Source organism: Bos taurus, chromosome 1, assembly GCF_002263795.3.
Source record: "Bos taurus isolate L1 Dominette 01449 registration number 42190680 breed Hereford chromosome 1, ARS-UCD2.0, whole genome shotgun sequence".
In the NCBI taxonomy this organism is placed as follows: domain Eukaryota; kingdom Metazoa; phylum Chordata; class Mammalia; order Artiodactyla; family Bovidae; genus Bos; species Bos taurus.
In genome coordinates, this window is record NC_037328.1 from 50,891,710 (window position 1) to 50,907,976 (window position 16,267).

The 16,267-nt window shown below is 39.0% G+C and overlaps 1 long non-coding RNA gene across 1 annotated transcript; it reads left to right on the forward strand.

The window, feature by feature from the left end:
• The first annotated feature begins 254 nt into the window (after positions 1 to 254).
• LOC132345528 (uncharacterized) lies at positions 255 to 8,670 on the forward strand. The gene is made up of 3 exons (XR_009494925.1): positions 255 to 1,230; positions 7,470 to 7,687; positions 8,284 to 8,670. It is a non-coding gene; the product is annotated as an uncharacterized lncRNA (long non-coding RNA).
• Positions 8,671 to 16,267: the final 7,597 nt, after the last annotated feature.

The window sequence follows — 16,267 nt, forward strand, 5'->3', positions numbered from 1 at the left end:
AGGATTCTTTTGGAAGAGACATCCTTTGGAACAGAGGATTTGGTAAACCATCCAGCTCACAAGGGTAATGCACACAACGCATGCTAAGCTGTTCCAGTTGTGTCCAACTCTGTGACTCTATGGAACAAATCCCGCCAGGCTCCTCTGTCCTGGGATTCTCCAGGAAAAAATACTGGAATGGGTTGCCATGCCCTCCTCCAGGGGATCTTCCCAACCCAGGGATCAAACCCAGGACTTCTGTATTGCAGGCAGATTCATTACCATGGGGCTGCAGAGTCGGACATGACTTAGCGATTGAACTACAACAATAAACCACTCTGATGAGGGATGTTGGTAGTCAGGAAAGCTGCACATGTGTGAGGGGAGGAGGTATATGGGAACTCTGTACTTTACACTCAATTTTGCTGTGAATGTAAAATTACTCTAAAAAATGAAGTGAATTCTTTAAAAACAGTGATATAAGCAAAAATAAAGAATAACTTGAAAACCAAAACAGTAAAGCTAAACAAATAAGGAAAAAATAAATCCTGTTACATCCTTCCTTAAACTCATCCTTATCGCTTACTCCCCAGGCCTCAGAAAGCATTCCCACTTCACTAAGAATAAAATCTAAACCTTTCCTGATTTGCAGAACACCATGTGATCTAACCCATGCTTACTTCTCCCCTTCTTTCAGAGACTCCAGTCATACTGCCTTCATTCTTTTTCTGGCTCAAGTCAAACATGTGGGAAAAAATGAAAACCACCAGAATGAGAAGAGTTTGCAAGGGAGTCAGCCACCATCATCTGCATTTGGCAGAAACACAAAGGCAGTAGAGCAGTGGGAAAGCTTTATAGTGAACAACAGCAAAGCTTCAGGTGTGCTGTCACTGGAAGTTGCTGGCATGGGAAACCTGGAAGAGGGCTAAATAGAAGTGGACTATCTGAAAAACTGGTGAACACTTTGGCTATCTCTTGGTCTTGAGTTAGAAACAGAGGTAAAATTAGCGAAAAAAGCTGGTTTGGCTTTTGGTGCTGTTGCTACAGACTTGAATTAGAGTTATACTGTCATATATTAACTGGCCATTGGCTATTTGCATATTCAGTCTCTTAGTTATCTAACTGGTCTTTGCAACTTGTGAAGCCTCTGTCTGGAATATTTTTGTTGTTTAGTAAGTGAGTTGTATCCAACTCTTTTGTGACCCCATGGACTATAGCCCACCAGGCTCTTCTGTCCATGGGATTTCCCAGGTAAGAATACTGGAGTGGGTTGCCATTTCTTTTTCCGGGGCATTTCCCAACCCAGGGACTGAACCCACATCTCCTGCATTGCAGGTAAGTTCTTTACCACTGAGCCACTGGGGAAGCCCTTCTGTCTGGAATGCTCTTTCCTTAATCATCATTTGGGAACTCTAAAGCATCCTACACTATGATAAGACACAACACCTAGAGTTGTGCTTTTGGATAGCTACACCCTGACTTTAGGTATCTTAGACATCTACTCAAAAAATTATCTTTGATCATGTGCTGTGCTTAGTCGCTCAGTCGTGTCTGACTCTTCGGGACCCCATGGGCTGTAGCCTGTCAGGCTCCTCTATCTTTGGGGATTCTCCAGACAAGAATACTGGAGTGGGTAGTTATGCCCTCCTCCAGGGGATCTTACCAACCCAGGGATCGAACCCAGTTCTCCTGCATTGCAGGTGGATTCTTTACCATCTGAGCCCACATTGATCATATATCAGCACATTAATTCATTTTAATTTCTGGAATGCCATCCATCACAATATTTTTTCTTATTTTTCTTTTTTTAATTTCATTTATCTATTGAGTCTATTTCACTTGAAAACATATATAACTTGATAGCAGGAATTCTACTTATCATCAATACCTATAATAATGTCTGACACATAATAGCTGTTCACCAATATACTTTGAAAAAATAAGTAAATGAGTGAATATTATAAAATATTCAATGAAGTTGACATCTAGGTCCTGTGTACAACTATGTGTGGCAATTTATGAAAATATTTATTACTTCTAAAAATAAAGTATAACTATATTTTCATATTTATAATCTTCATAGACTTTTCTGTTTTATTTTTCTCCCTGGGATCAGGAAAAAAACATTTTTTTTTCCTATTTGCACTTTTATCTTCTTACTTCATTTACTTTCTCCCAAACTTTTATCTCTGTTTATTCTGCTGTTGGATGATATTTCTCATTTCTTTTCCTCATATCTTTCTCATCAGGAACTGTTTCAAACCTTGATAATTTATCTGTCTCTGAACATTTATTTAAATAACCAAGAGAAACTGATACTTATAGTTCTATGAAGGGTAATTTGAGTAGCCCAGATATTTAAGCTTTGTCGGGGGGTTAAAGTTAACACCTTTTTCCTGTTTTCTTTTTTTCCCATTGGTTCAATAAAAGCTGATTTACTGCTTGTTGTGCAAAACTGGTCAGTGGGGAAGAGATACAAAAACGTGCCTGTGAATCCTATGTCTTTTCATGAGGGAAGGTATAAATAACCTATTCCAGTGTTTCTCAACCTTTTTTCAAAATTGTTCCCTTAGGGATCTCTTTTAGATAATCCTTCCTATTTACTCCCCCATTTCATGAAGTTTTAATACCTGAGACACATTGTGTATTTGTTTCTGTACTTTTGTATATTTGTGATTTATACAAAAAGAGGTTGAGATTGTTTTCACCCCTCAAGAACCAAGTTTTTTCCCCTCGAGGTCAATACCTCCCCTGCTTGGAGAATGCATAAAGTCCTGAGCCATTCATCCTGCAGTTTCCTCCTGTAATTCTCTCACAGTGAAATAGGTTATCTTAGCAAAGACTCAAAGAGCAATGAGGCTCCTTAAGTAAATCACTTTGCACAGAAACTAACTAAATGGTGACTCTGGCTCTGGAAGGGGCCCAAAAGCTCATCAGCCTTTGACTGAGGCTCAGAAGTCCTATGGACATGGCCAAGCTGTCACAAAGCCTGTGCCATCAAAAATAATGCTCCACAACATGAGTGCAGAGTTTTGAGACACAAGCATATGGCTGTTGGAAGCAGACTGAAATCTGTCTAGGACATGTCATAAGAGCAGTGGATAAGCACAGATAAACCGTGAGTTCCATAAGATAGGATTGTTTTGTTTCCTTTTCTACTATATTCAGGAGACACCAGTTTGATTCCTGGGTCAGGAAGATCCACTGGAGAAGGGATAGGCTACCCTCTCTGGTATTCTTGGGCTTCCCTGGTGGCTCAGCTGATAAAAAAGTCCACCTATAATGCAGGAGATCTGGGTTTGATCCCTGGGTTGGGAAGATCCCCTAGAGAAGGGAAAGGCTGCCCATTCCAGTATTCTGGCTTGGAGAATTCCATGGACTGTATAGTCCATGGGGTCACAAAGAGTCTGACACAACTGAGTGACTTTCACTACTATATTCAGGACAAGTTATTTAATGTGTGGAGTCTAGTGCAAAAAGGAAGTACAAGATCTCCTGTTAAAATATTATTCAGGTTTTAAAGATGGTGACAGCAGAGCACTAAACCAACCTCAAATCCTTCTGAGCATGAGGCCTTGCCTGACTGCACTTGAAGCCGTCCTGGCTCTATCTTCAGCATGTAGACTAGTATCCAGAACACTGTTAACTTAAGTAGAATTTGATGAATGTGTTATTCAGGGCTCTTCAATGATCAGAACCAATAAGATATAGAGAAAGAGACTATTATGATATTACAGTTATGGAGGGCAAGAAGTCCTACAATTTGCCATCTGCAAACTGGAAGCCCAGGAAAGCTTATAGAATAGGTCCAGTGTAAGTCCAAAGGCTTGAAAGCCAAGTGAGCCAACATTGTAAGTCCTGGTCCAAGTCTAAAGGCTGGAGAATGAGGAGCCCCTATGTGTAAAAGCAGGAGAAGAGAAAGGGGCCAACTCAAACAGAGAACACATTTACCCTTTCTCTGCCTTTTCGTCCTATCCAGGCCTTCAATGGATTGGACGATGCTACTCTTGCTGGTAAGAGTGATCTTCTTCACTTGTTTTTCCAATTCAAGTATTAATCTAGTCCAGAAACAATTTTTTAACCAGCTATATAGTCATCCCTCAGTCCAGTCAAGCTGAAAGATAAAATTAACCTTTTCCATAAGTAAATGAGATTATGGAGCAGGACTGGACTTAGGATGAGGGCAGTGAGCACTTAGGATGCAAAGTTTAAGGAGGCACTTACTCCCAGATTAGCTCAACAGCTGGACCTAGACCTGTGGGATCCTGGAAGCAGTGCACAACCTCCAAAGGCACCCATACATGGTTCAATGGTCTGCTACCACTGCCCTAGAATTCTTAATAATTTTTAAACAAGTGTCCCATGTTTTTTATTTTGCACTTGGTCCTACAAATTGTGTAATAGGTCCTGCTTGAGGGTGAAAGTTTCCCTAAGAGTGAAGAGTTCAGGTCACATAATTTATTAGGTGCTCACTCTCAGTTTTATACAAGTGTTCAGCCTGCACTTGCAGCACACTTACAGCAGCGTTGCCTGACATTCTATACCTTAGACACTTCTTTTGCTAGTCTGGTCCTGCAACGGAAGACAAGCCATTTCCAATGTCACAGAGAACTAGAAAAGGACTAATGTTTGTACTGTTTCAATTGTCAGTTTTTGGAAAATCTGGGAGTGGTGGTGATGGCAGTGATAAGAAGCCTCAGACAATATCCCTGCAAAGGAACTTGAGAGATTAATCTGAAAAATAAAGAAGACATATTTCCCCATTCATGTTGGTAATATCATGGATCCTAGACATCTCCTGGGAATACTCTGATGTTGACCTGCAGATAAAGATTGACGTCAAGAGTCATATTTATTTGGGCCTTCTCATAGTTGGAGAAGTTGATGTTGAGTTTTTGACTAGAGCTAGTCCCTGATGTCTGCTAAAGCAGTAGTTTAATACTTTAAATCAATTTGACACTTTAAAATTTATTTTCATACTGAATATCTTATTCATATTAATTTGTAGAAGAACAAACATGATTTTTTTTCCTACTTCTATATTAGAAGTGTTCATGTATCATTCATGACTAGAGTATAGCATGGTGTATCAAAGAACAATTTGGAGTGAAAAGTTAGACAAATACATTTGGAAAATTCAAGGCAAATGATGATAATGTGATGGTTTTTGTTAGGCTCATCGGGTTGCTCGGAATGGGACCTGCCTGCTACCTAGTATCATGAGAGTTTATTAGGTGTATACACACATACACACACATACATATATATGCCATATAAATATACATAGGATATATATGTATATTATATATATTATATGGGATATATATGTATTTGTATATATATATACACACATGTAATCATGAGAAACCTGAACATCTAAGCCATATCTTTTTTTTTTCTAATTTTATTTTATTTTTAAACTTTACATAATTGTATTAGTTTTGCCAAATATCAAAATGAATCTGCCACAGGTATACATGTGTTCCCCATCCCGAACCGTCCTCCCTCCTCCCTCCCCATACCATCCCTCTGGGCCGTCCAGTGCACCAGCCCCAAGCATCCAGCATCGTGCATCGAACCTGGACTGGCAACTCGTTTTCTGCATGATATTTTACATGTTTCAATGCCATTCTCCCAAATCTTCCTTAAGCCATATCTTTTTAAAGGTGATTGGAACCAGAAGGTTCTTTAGAATTCAAGATAGCTCCAAGGCCTGAGCCATGGGAATTAATGGGTATTTATTCTGACTGCCTTCCGTTAGAGCAACCCGGCAACGCTCTGTGAGTCAGTTTCTGTCTGTCTCTTCAATTCTCTCCCATCTGGTCTTTTACCTTCTACTCCCTGGGTCACAAATCGGCAGACTAGAACAAAAGAAGCCCAGGAGATAATTCTTTGTTAAGATAGCATGTGATTTTTGTTTTGTTTTTAAAACTGAATTTGAACGTCTTCAAGGCAGTATTTGCATTTCCCAGTTTGCAGCAAGCTGCTCACAGCTGCCCCATCAGCTGAGAGATGGGGCGTCTTCTTTGGGAGGATTCGAGCAGAGACACACCACAGACAGGCCCACTGTACCCTCTCACAGTGGGAAGACCTAGTGGATGCCCACTGGCACTTCATGCTGCTTAGCTTGGCTACTTTGCTGTCCTGTGCCTGTTTGCTTTTACATAAAATGAGGACAATACTATTTACCCAAATACCTGTTTTTGGTGTTAAACAGAAAGAATAAACTATCAGAATGCTTCTGAGTCCAAGTAATAGACCCATACAACCTGGGTTCAAAATTGTCTCTGCCATGTAGTAGTGTAGTTCATGATCATAATTTAACCTCTCTCAGTTTCTTAGCTTATATTTCCTCTTCTGTAAAATAGAGAAAATAATATCTTTCTCAATACTTATTATGGAAATAAAATTAGAGAAATATATATAAATATATATATACACACAAAGACATAAATAGTATCATTTAATACAGTGGCTTATTTGCTATGAAATAATAAATATTAGCTACTATTATCTACTGGGAAAATTGAACATCACAAAATTGGCAGTCAGATCAGTTAGATATCTCTTCCTTGAAAATGTTCTTGACCATCTGAGCAAGAGGAATTTACCTTTTATCTTACACCTTAGTGGAATATTTAGAAGTTGCAAAGATTCCTTAGTCTACTAGTATTTCTCCTGAATATTCTCATTCCACTCTGCCCTATAATTACTGTCTCTACCCATACTTAGATTTTTCCAATTATATATAAAAAAAAAACTCTCAATTGTTAAATAAGTTTAAAGAGTCTTATATGCTCTCTGACCACTTATATTTTTAAAACATGTCAGAAGTCTTCTAAAAATATACAGTGTTTTTAATGTCTTCACGATGAAAATGCTCTGAATGTGATTTGTGCCTTTAATCATGATGTCAAGTCATTGCCATGAGCATTGTTCCTTATGCCTTGTCCTAACAAGGTGTTACCTTATTACTGTAGAGCCCTATAGGATCCCACCAGCACTATAGTCATTATATCAAATTTGAGTTCAACTTGCTTTTTTTTTTCTATCTACTTCTTTGCCCTCATGCTGTCAGTGTATTTACTGTTTTTAGTCTTATGTCCATTTTAAAAGAGGAAAGATCTAATATTTGCCAAGAGAATATTTCTTAATATGTTATATAATAGACCCCACTTAAGTGTCTGGGTCTCCAAGGTGTTATTCGTTTTGTTGTTTGTTTGCTTGTTTGCTTTCTTTATTTTGTTTTTCCCCTCCCTCTTTTGTACTTCTTTGGCTTAAAGTGAGTAGGACTTTCTTTATGAAAAGAATCAAGAAGGTTTCTATGTGCATTATATAATTTAAAAAGCACCAGGCTTCTCTGATGGCTGAGTGGTAAAGAGTTTGTCTTCCAGTGTAGGAGACATGGGTTCAATTCCTTGTCTGGGAAGATCTCACATACCTTTGAGCAGCTAAGCCCATGTGCCACAACTAATGAGCCTGTGCTCTAGAGCCTGGGAGCTGCAGCCACTGAGCCCATGTGCCGCAGCTACTGAAGACTGCATGCCTACAGCCTGTGCTCCACAACAGAAGCCACCACAGTGAGACTGCCTGCAGACCACAACGGGAGAGGAGCCCCTGCGCACTGAAGCTGGAGAAAAACCTGCACAGCAACCAAGACCCAGCACAGCCAGTAAATAAATGAAATTATAAAAGAAGAAAAAAATCAGTAAGTTGAACTTTATCAAAATCTAAAACTGAAAAAAAAAACAAAACAAAAAAACCCACTGAAAAGCCTATTACTTTCCACCGAATTTGACTCCTCAATTGTTTTCTTACATACCTATAAAAGGGCCGGAGAAGGCAGTGGCAACCCACTCCAGTACTCTTGCCTGGAAAATCCATGGATGGAGGAGCCTGGTGGGCTGCAGTCCATGGGGTTGCTAGGAGTCGGACGGACTGAGCGACTTCACTTTCACTTTTCACTTTCACGCAGTGGAGAAGGAAATGGCAACCCACTCCAGTGTTCTTGCCTGGAGAATCCCAGAGAAGGGGGAGCCTGGTTGGCTGCCGTCTATGGGGTCGCATAGAGTCGGACACGACTGACGTGACTTAGCAGCAGCAGCAGCATAAAAGGGCCAGAAATTATAGCATTGGAATATTGTATGAACAATTTTAGGTTTAACATAGCAAAAACGGCTTATCGCCCAGTGCAATTCTAAAACAGTCAAATGATGAAAGCTGGGGAGTCAGCTGGGCATTAAGATAGGTGTCTCTGAAACAAACTTATTGCACCTTCATCTTACTTTTTGTTCCTGTTGTCAGGTAAAAGAATCTGAAGTGGAAAAAGTGATCACTGGGTACTTTACAATGGAATGTGGAACATTATCTAAAGGACTCTTCTGGGGTTATCTGGTTTTATAACTTTCATTGTCTGACTATTCTGCAATATTTGAGGTAATGTATGAAGAGATGGTAAACGCAAATGATTTCTGTTCATAGAAAAGCAAATGAATTTTGGATGATGGAGATGAAACTGATTTCTAGCTTGCCGAAGAAACAAATTTTGTATATATTAGCAAATATACTTCAGCATTGCTTAATGTCCATGTATGTATCTATTCTCTGATAGCCTTTTGAACTAATGTAATTACATGGATTTCCTAAATAATGAATGAGATAAAACTTGGCTAAATAAAATCTTTGAATGTATCTATTTTGTATTTTATAAACTATGATTTTACCTTTCAAAAAGTCATTCTTTGACAATTTCACTTCACCCTTCTGAAGCTTTTTTTTTTTTTTTTCCTATTTCTTCAGTCTCTATCTATGCTTTAGCACTGGGCTCAATGCTTATTCTCTTAATGAAATGTTTCTTGATCTAGCAGGGTGTTTGGTACATGTCCTTACTTATAAATCACTGTGACCTAATGGCACCCATACTGAGCAAAGTAGCACTGTAGTCTTTAGATAGCAAGTCCAGGAATCTTTCTCTACTCCTCTCTGTCTGATGCCTCTGTCTTATGCCTGACTCCCTAACCTGTGGCTGGGCCTCATGCTGTCTAGGGTCACCACTTACATTTTGTGTAGCAACTGCCAATGTCAGAATCTACCAAATAATAGAATCTGTCTGTTAGGGAATTGGCAATTTAATGAACCACCTTGTTTGCGGTCACCTGTCTAAGATGTCTGAGCTTACTGGGAAGAGAGAAATGTGTACTGAGATCTGAGGCAGAGGGTGATTCTGACTGAAGCAGCTGCTTTCTTACACCCCTAAATATGTGCCTCCCCTCAGGCTGGATTCTGTTGGCTGAGAGAATAATACAAGTTACTGCAGCTGACCCAAAGTCCCCCTACCAAAGCCAGTTCACTCCAAGGAAAGCAACAGTGCAGGGCAAGGGCGTGGGAGGGGTAGAATATTTTCTTTTTAAAAAGTATTTACTATATACTATTTCCAGTTTTTTAAGGAATCTCCACACTGTTCTCCATAGTGGCTGTACTAGTTTAATTCCCACCAACAGTGTAAGAGGGTTCCCTTTTCTCCACACCCTCTCCAACATTTATTTTTGTAGACTTTTGGATCGCAGCCATTCTGACTGGTGTGAAATGGTACCTCATAGTGGTCTTGATTTGCATTTCTCTGATAATGAGTGATGTTGAGCATCTTTTCATGTGTTTGTTAGCCATCTGTATGTCTTCTTTGGATAAATGTCTATTTAGTTCTTTGGCCCATTTTTTGATTGGGTCATTTATTTTTCTGGAGTTGAGCTGGAGGAGTTGCTTGTATATTTTTGAGATTAGTTGTTAAAAAACTGGAAATAGAACTGCCTTATGATCCAGCAATCCCACTGCTGGGCATACACACTGAGGAAACCAGAAGGGAAAGAGACACGTGTACCCCAATGTTCATCGCAGCACTGTTTATAATAGCCAGGACATGGAAGCAACCTAGATGTCCATCAGCAGATGAATGGATAAGAAAGCTGTGGTACATATACACAATGGAGTATTACTCAGCCATTAAAAAGAATACATTTGAATCAGTTCTAATGAGGTGGATGAAACTGGAGCCTATTATACAGAGTGAAGTAAGCCAGAAGGAAAAACACCAATACAGTATACTAACGCATATATATGGAATTTAGAAAGATGCTAACAATAACCCTGTGTACGAGACAGCAAAAGTGATGCTGATGTATGGAACAGTCTTATGGAATCTGTGGGAGAGGGAGAGGGTGGGAAGATTTGGGAGAATGGCATCGAAACATGTAAAATATCATGTATGAAACGAGATGCCAGTCCAGGTTCAATGCACGATACTGGATGCTTGGGGCTAGTGCACTGGGATGACCCAGAGGGATGGTATGGGGAGGGTTCAGGATAGGGAGCACATGTATACCTGTGGTGGATTCATTTTGATATTTGGCAAAACTAATACAATTATGTAAAGTTTAAAAAAAAAAAAAAGTATTTACTATATACTAGCTTCTAGACCCATAAAGCCTTATATACTTATTATTCAACCTTTTAGAGAAAAAGGTTAAAAGTTTGCTGATTCTTGCTACAAGTTATTGTTTTAATTTATGACTTCTCTTTCCAAAAAGATTGTAAATTCCTTGGGGTGACAAAAAGGGATAATTGTCCACCATGCTCAATAATTACTAAATGATTAGTTGTTTGCTTTCACCAATCCATGCTCTTTAGAATTGAAATCTTCTCTATTTCCCTATTTAGCCCAATGCTAGGCTTATAACTTTAAAAGCTACATATATTTCAAAATAACAGCTAACCACATAGTATTACTACTTATCTAAGGTATTTTAAAAAAGCTTTGAAGTGGTAATTTTTAAAAAAAATAACTTTTCTATTAGTCAACAGTGACAATTTTTTTTTTTTAAGTTACAGGAGAGATTCCAGTTAATAAAAACATTTTTTTAAAGAAAATAGAATTCTAAAATAGGTCTTACTTAATTTTAACTACAGGGTATTAAATGTTTCATGAGTTTTGTAGGAAAAAACAATTTCCTCTTTTCTAGAAATTTCAAGGTATTTGTTTCAGTAAGTCTGACACTGATCTCTTGCCTTCCTCATCTGCTCTTTGACTCGTACAAGGCCTATGACTCAGGTATATTGCATGTTGCAGGTAGGCCTTAGACAGATACACTACAGATGTATTTTCTCATTGATGTCTGAGGGGAGAGCTAAGAATTTTTGTCAGCCACTGCTCATGTTTTAGTGATTTTTCTGGTTCCCACCTTTATTTTAAACAAATAACTCATGCTATAGACTGAATTCTACTTATCAAGTCATTCTGTATTCATGAGCTGTAAAGTCACTCATGTTCAGGGTAAATACTATGTATTTTTGGTATGTGTTTATTTTTTTTGGGAATTTGGGAACTGGATGAGAAAAAGTCTCAGGTGAAAGGTAGGTTTGAATGAAAAAGCCTGGAAAATGGCATATCCCTGAGGATGATACATGATGAGTTTTTAAAATTAAACTTCCCTGTCAGGTAGGCTTCAGAGTTATCTGTTGCCTGTTATGTCCTAAATATCTGAAGGAAGAAGCTTCAAGGAGATAAGCATGGTCATGTGAAAGGCACATTTTTAAGCAAATGTTAATTGTAAATATTCAGCTATATCCAAGGTGTTTGTTAGGGAATAATTCTTATTGTCTAAATTATTATTGTTTTTGCATAATTTTACAGATTTTTAGGAGAGTTTTTTTAGCTGTTTGGAGCATAATACCAGGGAAACTGAGCCAGAGAAATAGAGAAAGAGAAAGGAAGATCAATTTCACTTTTAAATATATATATGAAAGGGAGCTTTGTGTGGGTAAGAATTCTGTGACCCCAAAGATTGTACTTTAGCCTCCTACAAGTCTATATGGAAAAGGCTTGTTTGCAAAGCAAGAAGTATAAACAATTCAGAGATTCACCTTACACCAGCATCTTCAAGTGCAAAGGGCTGAGCCTTATAGCAAAACTCTAATAGTACCCATTATGAAAAGCTTCTTCTAGTTTATATAAAAGAAATTCCTGAATGTTTCTGTTCATTTAGAAATAAAAAGAAGTCATATGAACTTAGGGCAAATTTTTAAAACCTCTATACCCACAGGACATGACATGAGTTTGAGCAAGCTTCAGGAGTTGATGATGGACAGGGAAGCCTGGTATGCTGCAGTCCATGGGGTCACAAAGAGTCAGACACGACTGAGCAACTGAATTGATACCCACAGGAGACTGCCGATGAGCTTTAGGGAGAGAGAGACGGGGTGAAAAGCAAACCAAAAACCATGTTGTGAAATGACATAGATGGACATTTAGCAGGAGAGCTAGAAGCAAATTTCCTGATATACCGGTATCACGCATGGCATTTCATACAGACTTCAACTTTTTTTTTTATGTAGGTGGGTGAAGAAAAATTAAGCAAAATTGAAAGAGCAAACTTATTCTTTACTGTTTTTAAGAATGAATTTGGAAAAACAAAGCAAAAACATTCTTTTTAAAAGTGGGATTAAATTTGGTATGCCACACTGGAGTGGACAAGAAGTAGGATTACGGATATTGTCATGGCCCTGAGCTATGGATTTAAGGAGCGGCTGGTATCATCTTTCAGCAACTTCACAAAGAAGAACCAGATCTCTTGAGGAGGAAAAAGGACTATATCAAACTTAAAATGCATCCCACTATGTTTGTTTGGATTCATTTTATCTGTTGAGCTGCAAACAAACAAGTGAGCTGGAAACGTGAAAGCTACTGAGGCTACTTCAAAGGAGTACTCAGCAGGAAAGCACAAAGAAGGGAAATCAACCTTTGTTGAGGACCTACCATATGCTAGAAATGGTGCTATGTGCTCATTCACTCAGCTGCATTTGATTCTTTGCAACCCCATGGACTCTAGCCCACCATACTCCTCTGTCCTTGGGGTTCTCCAGGTAAGAATATTGGAGTGGGTTGCCATTTCCTATTCCAGGGGATCTTCCTGAACCAGAGGTCGAACCCTAGTTTCTTGAGTCTCCTGAATTTGTAGGTGGATTCCCTGGTGGCTCAGAAGGTAAAGAATCCTCCTGCAAGGCAGGAGACCTGGGTTCAGTCCCTGGATGGGGAAGATTCCCTGGAGAAGAGAAAGGCAACCCACTCCAGTATTCTTTTTTTTTTTTAATTAATTAATTTTAATTGGAGGATAATTGCTTTACAATATTGTGATGGATTTTGCCGTACATCGACATGAATCAACCACAGGTGTACAGGTGTCCCCCCATCCCTCCAGAGCACTGACTTTGGGTACCTGGTTCACACATAGAACTTTCACTGGTCATCTATTTTACATATGGTAATGTACACGTTTCAATGCTATTCTCTCAAATCATCCCACTGTCACCTTCTCCTGCTGAGTCCAAAAGTCTGTTCTTTACATCTGTGTCACCTTTGCTACCCTGCATGTAGGATCATCGGAGAAGGCAATGGCACCCCACTCCAGTACTCTTGCCTGGAAAATCCCATGGACGCAGGAGCCTGGTAGGCTGCAGTCCATGGGGTCGCTAAGAGTTAGACACAACTGAGCGACTTCACTTTCACTTTTCACCTTCATGCATTGGAGAAGGAAATGGCAACCCACTCCAGTGTTCTTGCCTGGATAATCCCAGGGATGAGGGAGCCTGGTGGGCTGCCATCTATGGGGTCGCACAGAGTCGGACAAGACTGAAGCGACTTAGCAGCAGCAGCAGCATGTAGGATCATCGGTACCATCTTTAAAATTCGATATATATGCATTTATATACAGTATTTGTCTTTCTCTTTCTGACTTACTCCACTCTGTATAATAGGCTCCAGTTTCATCCACCTCATTAAAACTGAACTCCATGGACAGAGAAGTCTGGCAGAATATAATCCATGGTGTCACAAAAACTGAGCTGTTAACACTTTCACTGTTTATAGTCAAATGACATTTAATAGTCACAATAAATTGACAGATGTTTTATAATTTCTGTTAGAGGAAAGGAAAATTAGAGGTTGCACATTATTTTCACAAGGTCACATAGTTAACTGTGGAGCTTGAATTCAATCCAGGTCTGTTTAACTGCAAAGCTGCTATGGCATCAAGCCAAAGAAGTATACAGGTAGACCCCTATAAATATAAATTATCTCTTTTAATGCTACAAAACCATACATGGAAACTTATAGTCATTTTATCAAGATAACCGATAGGGAATTTTTTTTAATTTTTCCCATGTCTACTGGAAATAATATTCTTTCTACTCCAAAAACCTCAAAGAATTCTTATGCTCCTTGGAGTCTAAGTAAGTTTTAGTTGAACACACTTATTTTGATCTTTCCAGGATTAATACAAATTACTCATCCTGAAAGATCAATAAATATTGGCTTTCTTTTTGTTCCCTAGTCTGTGTTTTGTGATGAGCTTATCTGATGTGTTAGCACAGCACAATGAAAATGATGTGAAATGGCATCAGGGACTCATGACTGATAGCCAGGTAACTGCCCAATTATGGGGGGGGGAAAAACGTTTTTTTCCTAGATATTAGAAAAGAGATGTCACCTTATATGCCAGAAGAAAACATCATGTTTTCTTGAAAGGAAGTCACCCTAACAAAACATTATTGAGCCTTAGATGTCAATTCAAAGCCCCATAGAAAGAACTGATACAATGTTCCTTTTCCTTTAAGTTTCAGGAAAAAAGACCTAAATAAACCCCTACAAATTATAGGCTGAGACAATTATGTATTCTCATAAATTCTCCTGTTCTAAAGTTTTAGAGAGAATGTCAACAAAAAATGACCCCTGTGTTCTGGAAGAAATCATCACTTCTTCATAAACAAAGAGCACCTTTTCAATCACTTAGTTTGCAAAGGGTATGCTTTTGCCAAAGAAAACTATTCTTTTCTTCTCTTTTTCCAGGCTATATCAACAACATGGGTCACATTAAAACTGTCAATAAGTGGCTGTATTCAGATTCAAAGGCAGTATGTTCTTTACAGTAGATATAACATTTGAAAGGGAATAGTGCGAATTTTTTCCATAACTAACATCTATTAATATTCAATATCTATTTAGATCTGAGAGAGTCAGTTCCTAGGCAGGTTGATAGGGAGTCTAGGGGTCCCCAAAGAGAGAGGGGTCTGGAATTCTCAAGGAGGAAAAAAGAACAAACTTTTTTTCTTTCTCCACATTCCTTAGGATTATATACCAATAATGTATCCTGCCTAAGGACAGTCTTTGGATTCAACCTTCTGTTATTTTAAAATGTTAATTATGGGAGTATACCTGGTCTTTACAAGGATGTATCTTGCCTGAGGACAGTGTTATCTTAAAATGTAAATTATGGGAGTAGGTCGGAGGAGGTCTTTACAACCTCCAGACATTCTTTGGATTATATAACCTCATTATTAACACTAGCAAGCGGGTACTCTTTCTGCCCGCTTCTGATGCCTATGTCAGAAGCTTTCTCTATCTCCTTTATACTTTAATAAAACTTTACTACACAAAAGCTCTGAACGATCAAGCCTCGTCTCTGGCCCCGGATTGAATTCTTCTCCTCCGGGGGCCAAGAATCCTGGTGTATTCGCGTGATTCAACAACAACCTTTCAGATCTATTGACATCTCTATCACTTTCTCATTCAACCTACCACAAGGCAGAAAAAATAAGTTTATTTCATTTTCTATCCTTAAATAGTTTTATTTCTGTCACTCATTTCTATTTTCATTCATTTAAAACACATCTAATAGGCATCATATATGTGCCAATCACTGTTCTAATCCCTGGGAGCCCAAAAAAGATTGAAGTCCTGCATGCCAGGATCTCACACTCAAGTTAGGAAGACAAACACTTAAATCAGTTCAGTTCAGTTCAGTCACTTAGTCGTGTCCAACTCTGCGACCCCATGAATTGCAGCACGTCAGGCCTCCCTGTCCATCACCAACTCCCGGAATTCACTCAGACTCACGTCCACCGAGTCAGTGATGCCATCCAGCCATCTCATCCTCTGTCGTCCCCTTCTCCTCCTGCCCCCAATCCCTCCCAGCATCAGAGTCTTTTCCAATGAGTCAACTCTTCACATGAGGTGGCCAAAGTACTGGAGTTTCAGCTTTAGCATCATTCCTTCCAAAAAATTCCCAGAGCTGATCTCCTTCAGAAAGGACTGGTTGGATCTCCTTGCAGTCCAAGGGACTCTCAAGAGTCTTCTCCAACACCACAGTTAAAAGCATCAATTCTTCAGCGCTCAGCCTTCTTCACAGTCCAATTCTCACATCCATACATGACCACAGGAAAAACCATAGCCTTGACTAGA